Consider the following 12094-nt stretch of genomic DNA (forward strand, 5'->3'; position numbering starts at 1 on the left):
TTACTGCTATAGATTGCATCAGAGAAAATATTTTCTTAAACCCGTGACACAAAGTCATGAGGAGAAAAGAACACAATGCATCATTAAGAATGCCTTTGCATTTTGCTGTTTGTGAAAAAAGTATATTTAAAGCAATTCCCAAAGAGTGGATGCTAGTGTTAGGGCTTGGTTACAATTAACCGGGTGGAGACAGCCACACACTCCCATACAATACCAAGACAGGTCATCTTGATTCTTGATGCTAACAATGGTATTCCAAGAGCAAAATACACACCTGTACATACTTTGCATTGTCTCAAATTATGGCTACATGGTTAGAGTTAGACTACTTAAGTGAGTAAATATGGAGCCCTAAAGTGTTGAACTAAGTTTTCAAATAAATAAGCAACTATTACCAACTTTAGCCAGTTAGCAATAATGTGTATATGTGTAAGTGAACACAGTACACAGACATGTTAGCTTAACAAGGACATGCACATGCTACCTACCTAACTGGGTAACTAGCTAGGCTCGGTGTAGGCTTCATTTATTACTGGGCATCAAAGCAAAGAGCCACTCTTAGCAATATTAGCTAGCTCCTGATAGCAAAAAGTGACCCCAGAAAATCTAGAGCTGGCTAGTTAGACGACTAGCTAGTTAGCCTGTGCAGCTTTATCAAACTGTAGCTATAAAAGGAGGGGGTTGTCACTGTATGAGTTTTACTATGTTTTCTGTATGTCTTTACTTGCAGTCATAGCGTCTCCTTAATTGATTCAGAATTACTTTGGAATTGTTGCTGTAACTAACAGGAGCTAGCTCGCTAAATTTGCTAGCATTGAAGAACACCACAGTCATGAAACGCAACACTGACTCAAAAAGTTAAGTGAAAGAGGCGATATAAAATAAAACGCTGCATTTTGAAACAAAAATCTCTACAATTGAACTCACAAATTATTGATTAAATTGTGAGTTATGTTGTGTATGTACAGTTTATCCATGTGATTATTTATAGCATATATATTTGTCTAATATTGAACACTCTGGGGCTTCATAAATAAACGCCATGATTGGACATCAAGCAGTGGTCTATTATCTAAATGGTGTAATTGATGTGAGAATATGACTGGCTGCGTTCCACCAGCAATCCTGCCGTGTTTGGCAGGAAAAAGCCATTGTCTTCTAAGCACTTGACTTGAATCTTCCTCTGAGGTTTGATCATCCACCATATGGGGGAAAGAGGACAACTGGGGCCCCTTAAGCAAAGAAACTCTTCTCTTTTTGCCAGAACCAGTATTCTGCATCTCGCTGCACCCTGGGACAGTATTAAGGTGGACACATTTTTTTTTTTTTGGTGTTTCAGACACTGTGCTGGCTGCCAGGACTTGCAGGGACTGATTGGCAAAGAGACGGGAACCTTTGGATGTGTGTGGGTAGGATGCAATGGGAAAACCAATAGGAGCTCCTTCTGCTTGAAAGGACACCCACAGACTCCAGTGGGAGATGTTCTGAGCTGCCTACAAAGTTGGAGGCGGAGAGAAAGGGGAAAAAAAAAAAAGCAAAGGATAAAATGTAAATTATTTGCCCAATTTACAGATGACAAACTGTTGGACACTGGGTGCTAAACAATCTCCTCATATGCTGCCTAGCTTTCTTAAAATAACCCAATTTAGACTGTGTTAATACAGCACAAGGAAATTTGCCATTCCCAGGAACCTGCAGGCGAATTAGTGACATTTGTACCTGCGCAATGCTCATGATTCTGTTCAGCATTCAGAGAGCGGGGAAACACATTACACAAGTTAACAATTTATGACTTTGGTACAAATGCCAGTTTTCACAATCTGACACAGCTTTCTTCATAATCAATGAAGGGGAGAAGGAAAAATGTTGATAAAAAGCCGATTTTTCTTGAACTTTGTCAGCTAAATGAATTAACACATTCTTCTAATTAAGAAATGCTTAAGGGGATGCTATTGCAATTTACTACAAATTATGTTACACTATTTTATCATTTAGTGCTGTGATAATTAGAGGTGAATCATCGACATAGATCAACATGTAAATTCACAGGATTTACTATTGTAAATGGCCTCAAAAGTCTGCAGGCATAGCTGAACATATTACTAACTATAATGTTTATCAAGCGGGTTTCCGACGCGGAAACAAAGCTTAAACTTTTATTTATGAAAGGATGTGGTAGTAGAAACGGTACTCCCTGCTTTATGGGTGCATTAATATTTCAAGTCTCTCTAAATCCATATGTTTTTCTACAGGTGAGCAGAGAGGTGAAGAGGCACTGACCCACTTCAATAATGAGGAACAATGAAGCAAGTGAGAGAAGGAGTCTGACCATCCCTTGTGCGCAGTCTATATTTTATTCATATGGATATTAACACTGTGCTGGAGAAGGGATGAAGACAATGATTAATATCAATATCTTGACAAAGGAAGTGTCTCTAAAACGGCTGGCTAATTTGTGTCTTCAGAAACACTTTTATGGAAAAGACAGAAAGCCGAGTGATTAGTTAGGGCTCATTGGTCTCGGAGCTTGGAAACAAATGAGTAACGCTTTATACACCCCGTCCGCTCATAAGCCCCCATCCCCCCACCACACACACACACACACACACACCCCTGCGTCCCACCCAAGAAGTGGTACCAGCGATTAGAGCGCCATTAGTCGAGCACAGGGGAGGTTCAGCTCTGGACTGCACCAGATTTATGATGGCGGGGGCCCATGCACCAGTGACCCTCTTCAAGCTGGCCCTTTGTAAGGTTCCACCATAGATACAGTTAATGGATGCACACAATGAGCCTCAATGGCCCTGCAATGATGGATCTGGGGCATTGTGAAAAGCTGTACAGTCAAACCAGGTATTTCAGATGCCTGTCACCCAAACTTAGAAATGGGGGGGAGGGGGAGAGGAGCGTGCACTGCAGAAATGTTACTGGGAACATTTGGAGAAATATAATTAGGACACAGTACAGGATTTCAGAGCTGTGTTTTAATTGTACATAGAGGGAACAGATTGGATTAGAATCTTGCCAAGGAACTGACCCAGAAGTGTCTGCTGAATACAAGCTTATATGCATATATGTCAAGACTGGTACACACGCTGTATACACACACACATTTGAACAAAGGCACACATACTGTACATCGAAAACCTCATAATCCTCCGCTGAATTCAAGCTCAGACCATAAAGTGAAGAAAGAGCATAGGAACAAACATGTTTAATCTTTATGTCAGAGACATAATTCTGTTGATGTAGATTTAAACTGATGCTTCAGATTCAGAAATAACATTCACTGAATTCACTGAAAGGCTTCATCCCTAAATTAATGATGTCATATCTTGATGTATGTTAATTTCAGTATTTAAGCCTTAGTGAAAATATCTCACCCTCACCCTGACCGGTCACCTTTTTTTTTTTTTGTTTTTACTGTGAAAATGCTCAATAAACACTAAAACAAGAGCCCAAAATGTCAATTTTTAATCCCCAAATGTTTGAGTCTCTATCGTAAAGGGTCAAATCCAGAATTCTTTGGCCATAAAATTTTAAGTTGTATTCACATATATAATTGAAATTACTCACGCTGAGATCAAAAATATATATTTTGTGTTTCTCAGCAGATAGCAATATTAAGTAAAAGCCTCGTTTAGTTGTATCCTTAGAAAAACTACTCATGTAAACAAACCTTTAGTGAGAAGGGAAAATGCTGCCTTTTACCAAACCATATTAGCCAAACTCTAATTGAACTCTCCAAACTCTCCAAATTCTGGGGCTTGTGTAATGATCAGAGAAGCCTCGAGCTGCTGCATGAGGAGGAAAAGGATGACATCATGCTGCAAATCAGTGAGCATTACTTACAGCTTTGCAGCCAATTTGGTTATCTCTAAATCACACCAGTTAACTGCCTCTATTTAATTCCACCATACCCATTATATGTTTTAACTTGCCCTGTTGCCATAAGCTCCTCATCCCAATGTGCAACCATTAGACCTAACACAGGAGTCATCTGCTGAGCTTTGCCTCCAATCAGTGTCTAATGACAGTGCTTGGTGGGTGTGGGTGTCACATGTCTTTCTCCCTCTGCGGGGACACTTCTCCTACCGGCGATGCTCACTGCAGGGGAGAAATGTGGTAATTGTGTACAAGTAGGCACATTGTGAACGCGATACAAAGTGAAGGTTGTTACCTTGTCAGTTTGATTACAATGCACGGCGATGACCTCACATTGTTACATCTGTTTTGCTGTTGTTGTTGCCGCCTGTTGTCACACCCCAGGTAATAAAAGGATAACTGCGGAAATAAAGGCTGTTGTTTAATTATGCTGCAGTTACAGCTATCACCTCCCAGCTCGCTGCAAAGTCTCACAATAGGCTGCAAAGCTACACAATGGGCTGCGAAGCTCATGCTTGATATTAGTGTGGTTGTTATGATTAATGGTATGTAACTACAACCCCGTGATTCCATCCCATGAAGTGCAGTGTCAGAGGAACTTTGTGTTGAGGTGATCTGTTTCACTACGCCGCCCCTCCTCCCGCCTCTCTCCAATCATTGTACACAGTGTTCTCTTCCACTCAGCAGCTTTGATCATGCTGAGATTGTTTGCTCGAGACTGTCACTGCTCTCTTTTTTCTTCCAATCATTCTCAATGCCAACAGTGTTGTTCCGAACTCTGGTGACACGGTGAAAAAGGAAATCAACAATGGGCCTCATTTGCCAAACGAGAGACACAGAAATGTGTACTGAGAGAGCTGCTAATAATGTACAATCAAAAATAATTAGACTGCCAGTTAGACTGTGGCTAATCTTTACAAACATTTGGCAAGAGGGTTTTGTGCTATGAATCTGTTTTGGCTTCAGATTCTGATGCCTGTCAAGGCACTAAATAAATGTTTGTCTTTCGAAGAGTCTTCCCAAACATTATGTAAACACAGATAAACTGGGTGTAATAAAACCGTCCCAGTATCATCATTCTACCTTGGGTATTACATTATTTATCATTTGTTATTTGTGATCATTTAAGGCTGTGGGACCTTCCAGAGAAACAATTTTTGCATGCATCTCATATTTTCTTATCTGTTCCATATTTATTACATTTTATCAGAACAAGCCAAAGCAAACAAAATGCTACAGGAGCTGGATTCATCTTGACCGCTCTTGTATGCCTGTGCAATGATAAGTGTGTTTTTTAATCAGGTTAAGTGTACACAGGCAGCAATCAGCTCCTTTCTGTAGGCATTCTGCAAATGTTCTAGTCCAAGGCACTGGATCAAGAAACGCTCTCTCTTTTGAGATTGCTCTTTGTCACAACACAAAAACACCACCGCTGCCAAGGACCCTACTTAATACAAGTTCACGGTCACTTCGTTTGAGAAAAATACCAAAGCTGGGTGCAACAGACAGTGAGAGTGAGAAGGAAAGAGGAATGACGGGCAGAAAGGTCACATTGACTCCACGGCTAATCTCCATCCTCTCCAGTCAAGTATGTTTGCTGACAGACAAATGAGCTCCTCTCAAATACATTAACACCACAAATAAATCCACCATTATGCATCCCATTTCAATATCAAGGCTGCACTGTAGCCTCACACAACAATGTCTCTCCTTTGTATCCCGCTGGGCAATCTATCCATTAGCCCTGTGAGTTGGAGTCAGATGAGTCTATCACAGGTAACAGTGACAAGGAGGTCCCTCGTTATACTTCATATACGACTGATATGAACACAGCTGTGCACTTCAGAAGAATTCTTGGATGCCCTTTTTACTTCTTTATCATCCAGGCGCAAAGACACCATGCGGCCAATGAATTACAAACCAAGGCGGATACTAAAGAAGTGTGCCTCATGAATTATTCTTCATATATATTTAGCCTAAAGAGGAGAAATTGTTCCATTTAACAACGGAAATACTCTCTTATTATCTTTCAGGCCAAGGGAACAGGCTGCCTGAAACCAGAAAGCAAAAATGTCATTTGTGATGCCATAACAGTTGAACACCTGGAGCTGGAATATAGATTCACAAGCTATTCATCTGAACGTAAACATCTAAATGACCTTGATATTGATATTAGGCCAGCATAACTGTGAGAAAAGCAACTAAGCTATTGCCATCTGTATGTTTTTCATCCCACATCAAGCTGCAGGTTTGTCTGCCATTACAACTAGAGGGCAACAGTGGATGTTCATATTTAAAAGCAGGAAATCAATCATATTTCCCCTAAATAATTGTGTGTGTGAGTGTGTGAAGAAGTGTTTGTGTAACAAGAAGGATCTGGCACAGAGCATATGGTTGCTCTGCCAGTCCTACTTTCACAGTTTGGTTGGTGCCAGAGTCGTCAAACTGATTTCTAACGTGCCATGTGTTCCGATTGTTCTCAATTTGCAGCTACTGAAACACAATGAGGAAAGTAAAAAGGTGGAAAAATGAGTGGACAGCGCTCTATCTTCGCTCCACTCCACACTTGTTTTGCTAAGCAGCTTAAATTGCACATAGGGAAAACGTGTCTGCATGAGCTGTTTGGTGCTGAGGTCTTCTGACAATCCATCTATCTCCGTCTCTCCGGTTTGGCTGCAGTGTTGTGCTGACCTGATGCTTCTCCCTGCCGCACAGAGACCAAGTAGAGATGAGCAGTAATTCTTCTCCTGTTCACTGGACCCGCACTTAAATTAAACACCTAATGTTTAAAAGAACTCAAGTGGAGTTTCTGCCCTGCAGGGATGCTGAGAAACTCTCAGGCCTAACTTAACTTCTGTCAGGGTTATTCCTTTTTTTTTGGATTGATTTTTGTACCAGAGAGACAGAGCCATACTGCCCTTTCCCTCATATGACGTGGACTCCGTTCCAGCTGTCTGTGTGTGACAGAAAGTGGTGTGTGAGTTAATGTTTTTTATTTTTCCACCAAGAAGCCTCACAGTCACATTCTGACACAAACGTGCACGCTAATAAAGGTCACGAAGACGGCTCTGCATTTATGCCATATTCCTTACGCTCACATGATGTGCTCATGCAGCCCTCTGCCAAAGTATGGCAGCAGAAAACATGTCTATTCACATTCTTGTCAAGAGTTCGAGAGCTCGTGTCCGTTTGGTCCATATGATATAACCATCAGCAGCCGCTTAGCTTAGCACAAAGGCTGGAATCAGGGCAGAACAGCCCACCCACCACCTTTAAGAGTACGCCCACATTAAGCTGTGTTATGTTGATTTTGCCAGGCGACCATGAAATAATGATTTGGTCTGCTGGGCTGCCTGTCCCACTCCTTCCCAGATGTCGGCTGTGATGCCAGCTGAGAAGACAGCAAAGACAGCTAGGTTTCAACCAAAAGAACTAATGTGGACACAAATAGCCTTCAAATAGTTCACAAAACTGCAGGATAAAATCCAGACAGCTTTGTAGAGAGGTAGTCTAAAACTCATTAAGTACCACATTATATCTTGTTTATTTAATCTGTATATATATAAAAAAAAAAAAACTGATGTAAAAATGACAAGTTGGGGTTTTACAGGGGATTCTCTGCTGGACAATTTCTTGGCCTTGAGGCAGTTACTTCCAATCTCAAGGTGACAACAGTTACCTTTGGACTGAGCCAGGCTAAGCTAAAGTAATCTGCTGCTGGCTATAGTTTGATATTTACCGTACAGACATCTAATGCAGCACGAAGGTGAAGACATGCGTTTCTCTGCTTGCAGAAACGTGACACACAACTGCTTCACCTGAGGTCTGATCACGTGTCCAGATGATGACGGAGCTAATATCGAGCGTATACTGTACTTTGTTAGCTCAGCTTCTTGGACTTGTGAAGTGTTTTGTAGAGGTGTGTGAGGCTAGCACTTTGCTGCAGTGTGATAACGTGGGAGTGCAGAGCTGCTATACTGTCTCTCTCTCTCCCTCTCTCTTTCTCTCTCTCTCAAAAAGAAAAAAAAAACTGTTCACCGAATGAAATCTACCAGGAAATGAATGCATACATAACAAAGTAATATAATCAGGTCATACGACAACATATAGTAGGCTGTGTTTGGGTGTTAGTCTGTATGTGTGCACAACTTGCCTGAATGTGTGCCTGAATAGCAGTTAGCGCATGTGAGCTACTTTTGTGCAGAAGTGTATGCATAATGATTCTCTTTCTCACTCTCTCTCTGCTCAGCGGAGATCAGCGGAGTGTCACAGGGGAAATAAACAGCAGCAGCTCAGCAGGATGGGCCTAATTAAACACAGTGCCTCAGCACTGCAGCCAGCAGACTACTGCAGCTTGGACCAGTCTAGACCTGACTGGCCCCGCCAAAGACCCACCGTTGCCATGATCACCGGCTGCCACTGCAAGTGAATGCCAGGGAGGAAGAGGAGGAGGAGGAACTGGACGGCACCTACAGTAGCTCATCCCTGCTCTGTGTAGCAGCTATACAGTAGAGGGCTGGGAAGCACTCAATCAACACAGCAATGAGGTGGTCCTGAGGAAAAGGACCGAAAAGTTTGCTTCTTCTAGGCCTGAAAAGGAATAATTGAAGGCAGAGTGATAACTCATCTGTGGCTTTTTTAACTCCAGGAAAAGGGGCTAGGATTGTTAAACCAGATTAAAAGAGCTTTCATGTTGTGGAAAGTTTTTATTTATTACACTATTAAGAATCCAGATGCTTTACTCAAATCCTTAGATTATACTGCTGCACCTTGTTCAACCCAGACTTTTATTGTAAATTCTAGTGGGGATCCCACAGTTGTCAGTCTGAACGGTGGGAAAATGTGGATGTGAAAGTGTGGTGGTTTGGGAAGTTCTGCTATTTTCTTGTGTACTGTGGAGAGGTGTGGGGCTTTGGTTCCTGTGTGTCCTGATTTGGCAGAGGCTGGATGTGGTTCTCCAGGTGGTTTGGGAACTGGCTCTAACACAGCTGGGACTCATCACAATCAAGCACAGCATAAAGACTGTGGACTGCAGAGGACTCGTTGCCAGATTGTTTCTGCTGCTTAGTGGTAGAGTTGGCCGCTTTATTAGTGCTACCTGCGAGTAGAAGTTTATATTCTCCAGCTCCAGCATCTCTGCCCAGCCTCTTGCCTTCACCTGCCTTGAGCCTCTAGTCCACAGCCATCACCACCTAGTTTCATCTGTGCCTCTACCTGCACCACCTAAGCTCTGTGCGCTCCAGTGTTTCTCTGAGCTGCTCTCCACCTCAGTGCCTCGTGCCTCACATGCTATTCCCAGGACTTCCCAGCTACGCGTTTCCTGCATACCTGGTGTCTCCGACCTACTTCATCCACGGGCCGTTGATCATCTTTCCACAAGCCTCGACCCCCAGGCTTCAATCCGTCTCCCTTCTCCCCTTTTCCTTCACTATCCACTCAATAAATTCCTATTTTACCCCTGCTCCCTGTCTGTGTATCTGCTATTGGGTCCAAATCCTGCCTTAGAACAACATGAAGTCTGGAGTTTGAGTATATCAGCCACTTTAAACATGTGATATTGTAAAACAGTGTGGAATAAGGTGTTTTTTTTCCCCCCACCTTGAGGCTACTTAAGCGGAAAAAAAGCGGAAAGATGGATGTTAACAGAAGTACTGAAATTCAAGTAAATGTCCTGCATTCACATACAAGCACAAGCATGTGTGACAAAATAGACAGAAAATAGCTCTTTTCAGATTGTTATGTAATATTTATTTAACTGATAAATAATGATTACTGATGTATTGATGTGAAAGCCGCATTCAAATGTTATAGATGGTTTGGGTGAAGTTACTTTTTAATTACTTCATACAGTTTGAAGTTTGTTCAATAAAAGCATAACATAGTATTTAATAAGCTGATATTGGTTTTGCATGTAAAATATTAAAATATTTCCCCTTGGAATGCAGTGGCATAGCATAAAATGGAATTCTTTTTTCTCTCCGCTACTTTAATAAGTAAAAAGCTATTATATCTGACAAAACTGTTACACGGTGTAAGTCCCACTTGCAGCATAGCACAGAGTTTGTGTAATACGTCATGAAACTGGAGGAGATGTTTCACCCGCTACTTTCTCCCACCGGTCGATGAGCAAAGAAATGTTCGGCAAAAATGAAATATCAGAGCTGCCCTCATGTGATTTACAATAGCAGCCTGCAGTGTGAGCCGTTCCTGGCTGTGCTTTTTAAGGTCTCACAGGAAATTACGACAAGCTTTTGTGAATGTTTGTGTGAAGGTGTGAATTGAGATGGCTGCAAGTAAGCCAAGTCTCAGCTTAGTCCTAATGCAGCGTCTGCAGCACACCACCCTGACTCAGGTTTCAGTTCCTCCCAGCTTCCTACAGACTTTCCTCCCTTATTCTGTAGCACATAATAGAGGATGACAGCAGAGATGTTGGTGAGACAGAATAACATGCAGCATAGCATTTGCATTAGTGCAAAACCCACAACACACCCTGGCATGTGCCTCAGTCATTTGATCTACTCAGCGCTGTATTCGCCTGTTCTAACCTTGTAGATTTCATTTGACCTTTTGACTTTCATGGTGTCACTTAAAATAAGCAGCTCCAGCTCTAGTGCTATTCTTAAACCACTTATACTGCCAGAGAGCGAGAGAGAGGGAGGAAGCTTGTTCTCTGTGTGATGTTTATCTGGCATTTTCCACTAGCCCGTGACTCAGTAGGCTGTGATTGCGAGCAGAACACATTGGTAGCTAGCAGGGGCTCTCCCAGCGTTGGCTATAGGGCACCACTTACCGGATGCTGCATTCCTGCATCTTTGCTCAGACAAGAGCCAATAATGACAAAACATCCCACCAGGATTAGGGGGGTATTTGGCCCCATTCATGGCCCTGCTTTCCTGCATCTGCATACTCTGTGTATTTGTTTTGAATGCATTCATGTGCATCTGTGCTTTTTGTCCTGGTGAGTGCAGTGTGAATTCTGTGGCGTCTAAATTCAGGACCCGGATGATTTCTTCTCTCTACATCAATAATTCACATCATCAAATGATTTTTTTCCTCTAAAAAAAGCCTTCCTTGAGCACTTACACCGTGATTAAGAAACCAGTAAATAACAAAGCGGCCCTACAGTAAATTGCATACAGTACAGCCGTCTGCTGCGTACTAAGCTGCCCTTGCGTGGAGAGATGCTGACAAGTGTGAGCCTCTGCTGTGGAAACTTAAAAGTTACAGAATGATGATAATTATTCCAAGATTTTAGCTTTCATTCTAACTCTTCTGATCCTCTCACTGCTCGTTTGTTTAATGATGGGCGGTGAGAAGCCGCATGGCTCCCCTGGGACGATTCTTAATCAAACAAAATGTATAAAAATCTATTTTCCTTTTTAAATTATCTTCATTTATTTTCAGCTACTGGCATGTGCTTCAATGTAAAAAAAAAAAAAAAAAGCATTTCTTTCTGTGCTGTTTAATGAACTTATCTCTGAAAATGGATTGCAGAGAATGATATGTTCTTTATACTTGAAATGTGCACCATTACATTTCATCCTCAGGAAGATAGGCGACAGACTGCACTGTGTTGTGCAAGATAAACGTCTTAGTGATGTTAAATGCTCAATGACGACATGCAGCCTGGAAGTACAGGTACAGCACAGAAGCAACCTTGAAGAAACTTGTCTAAGTGGCAACTATGCGGCAGCGTAATGGCCAGGTGTTTTGAAACAGCAGGAGCCGATGGCACTCCTCCATATTCATATTTCACATTTATTCATGTTTCACAGGAGAAGAGAGATTAGCATACATATCATGTCACATCCACCTACCAGCTTATTTCAACTTTTATACTGCACTAACGATTCTTTCACAAAATCCCCCCAAATGTGACATTTAATGATTCCAGATGTAGGCTGCTCAGCACTGGTACATACCGTGTGGATTTCAGGACATCTTGATGACCATATAAAGATATTTCAAAGCAGCCGGCACAGCGAAGGCAAAATAAACATTCTGGGAAGGATGTTTCCTCGTCCCTGATTCAGAACAGCTTTTAAGCAATTAGGGTCATTGCTTTTCAAAACCACAAGGCCTCTTATAATCAGAGCCACATGTGGACCAGGGGGCAGAGTCTGGTCACCAAAATCAGAAGCCTTAACAACCCAAAACATTAGCCTTGACACCTTTTCCATCACTGTCTTTGTCTGCTTTCAAAAGGATG

This window comes from Chaetodon trifascialis, chromosome 11 (assembly GCF_039877785.1).
Source record: "Chaetodon trifascialis isolate fChaTrf1 chromosome 11, fChaTrf1.hap1, whole genome shotgun sequence".
In the NCBI taxonomy this organism is placed as follows: domain Eukaryota; kingdom Metazoa; phylum Chordata; class Actinopteri; order Chaetodontiformes; family Chaetodontidae; genus Chaetodon; species Chaetodon trifascialis.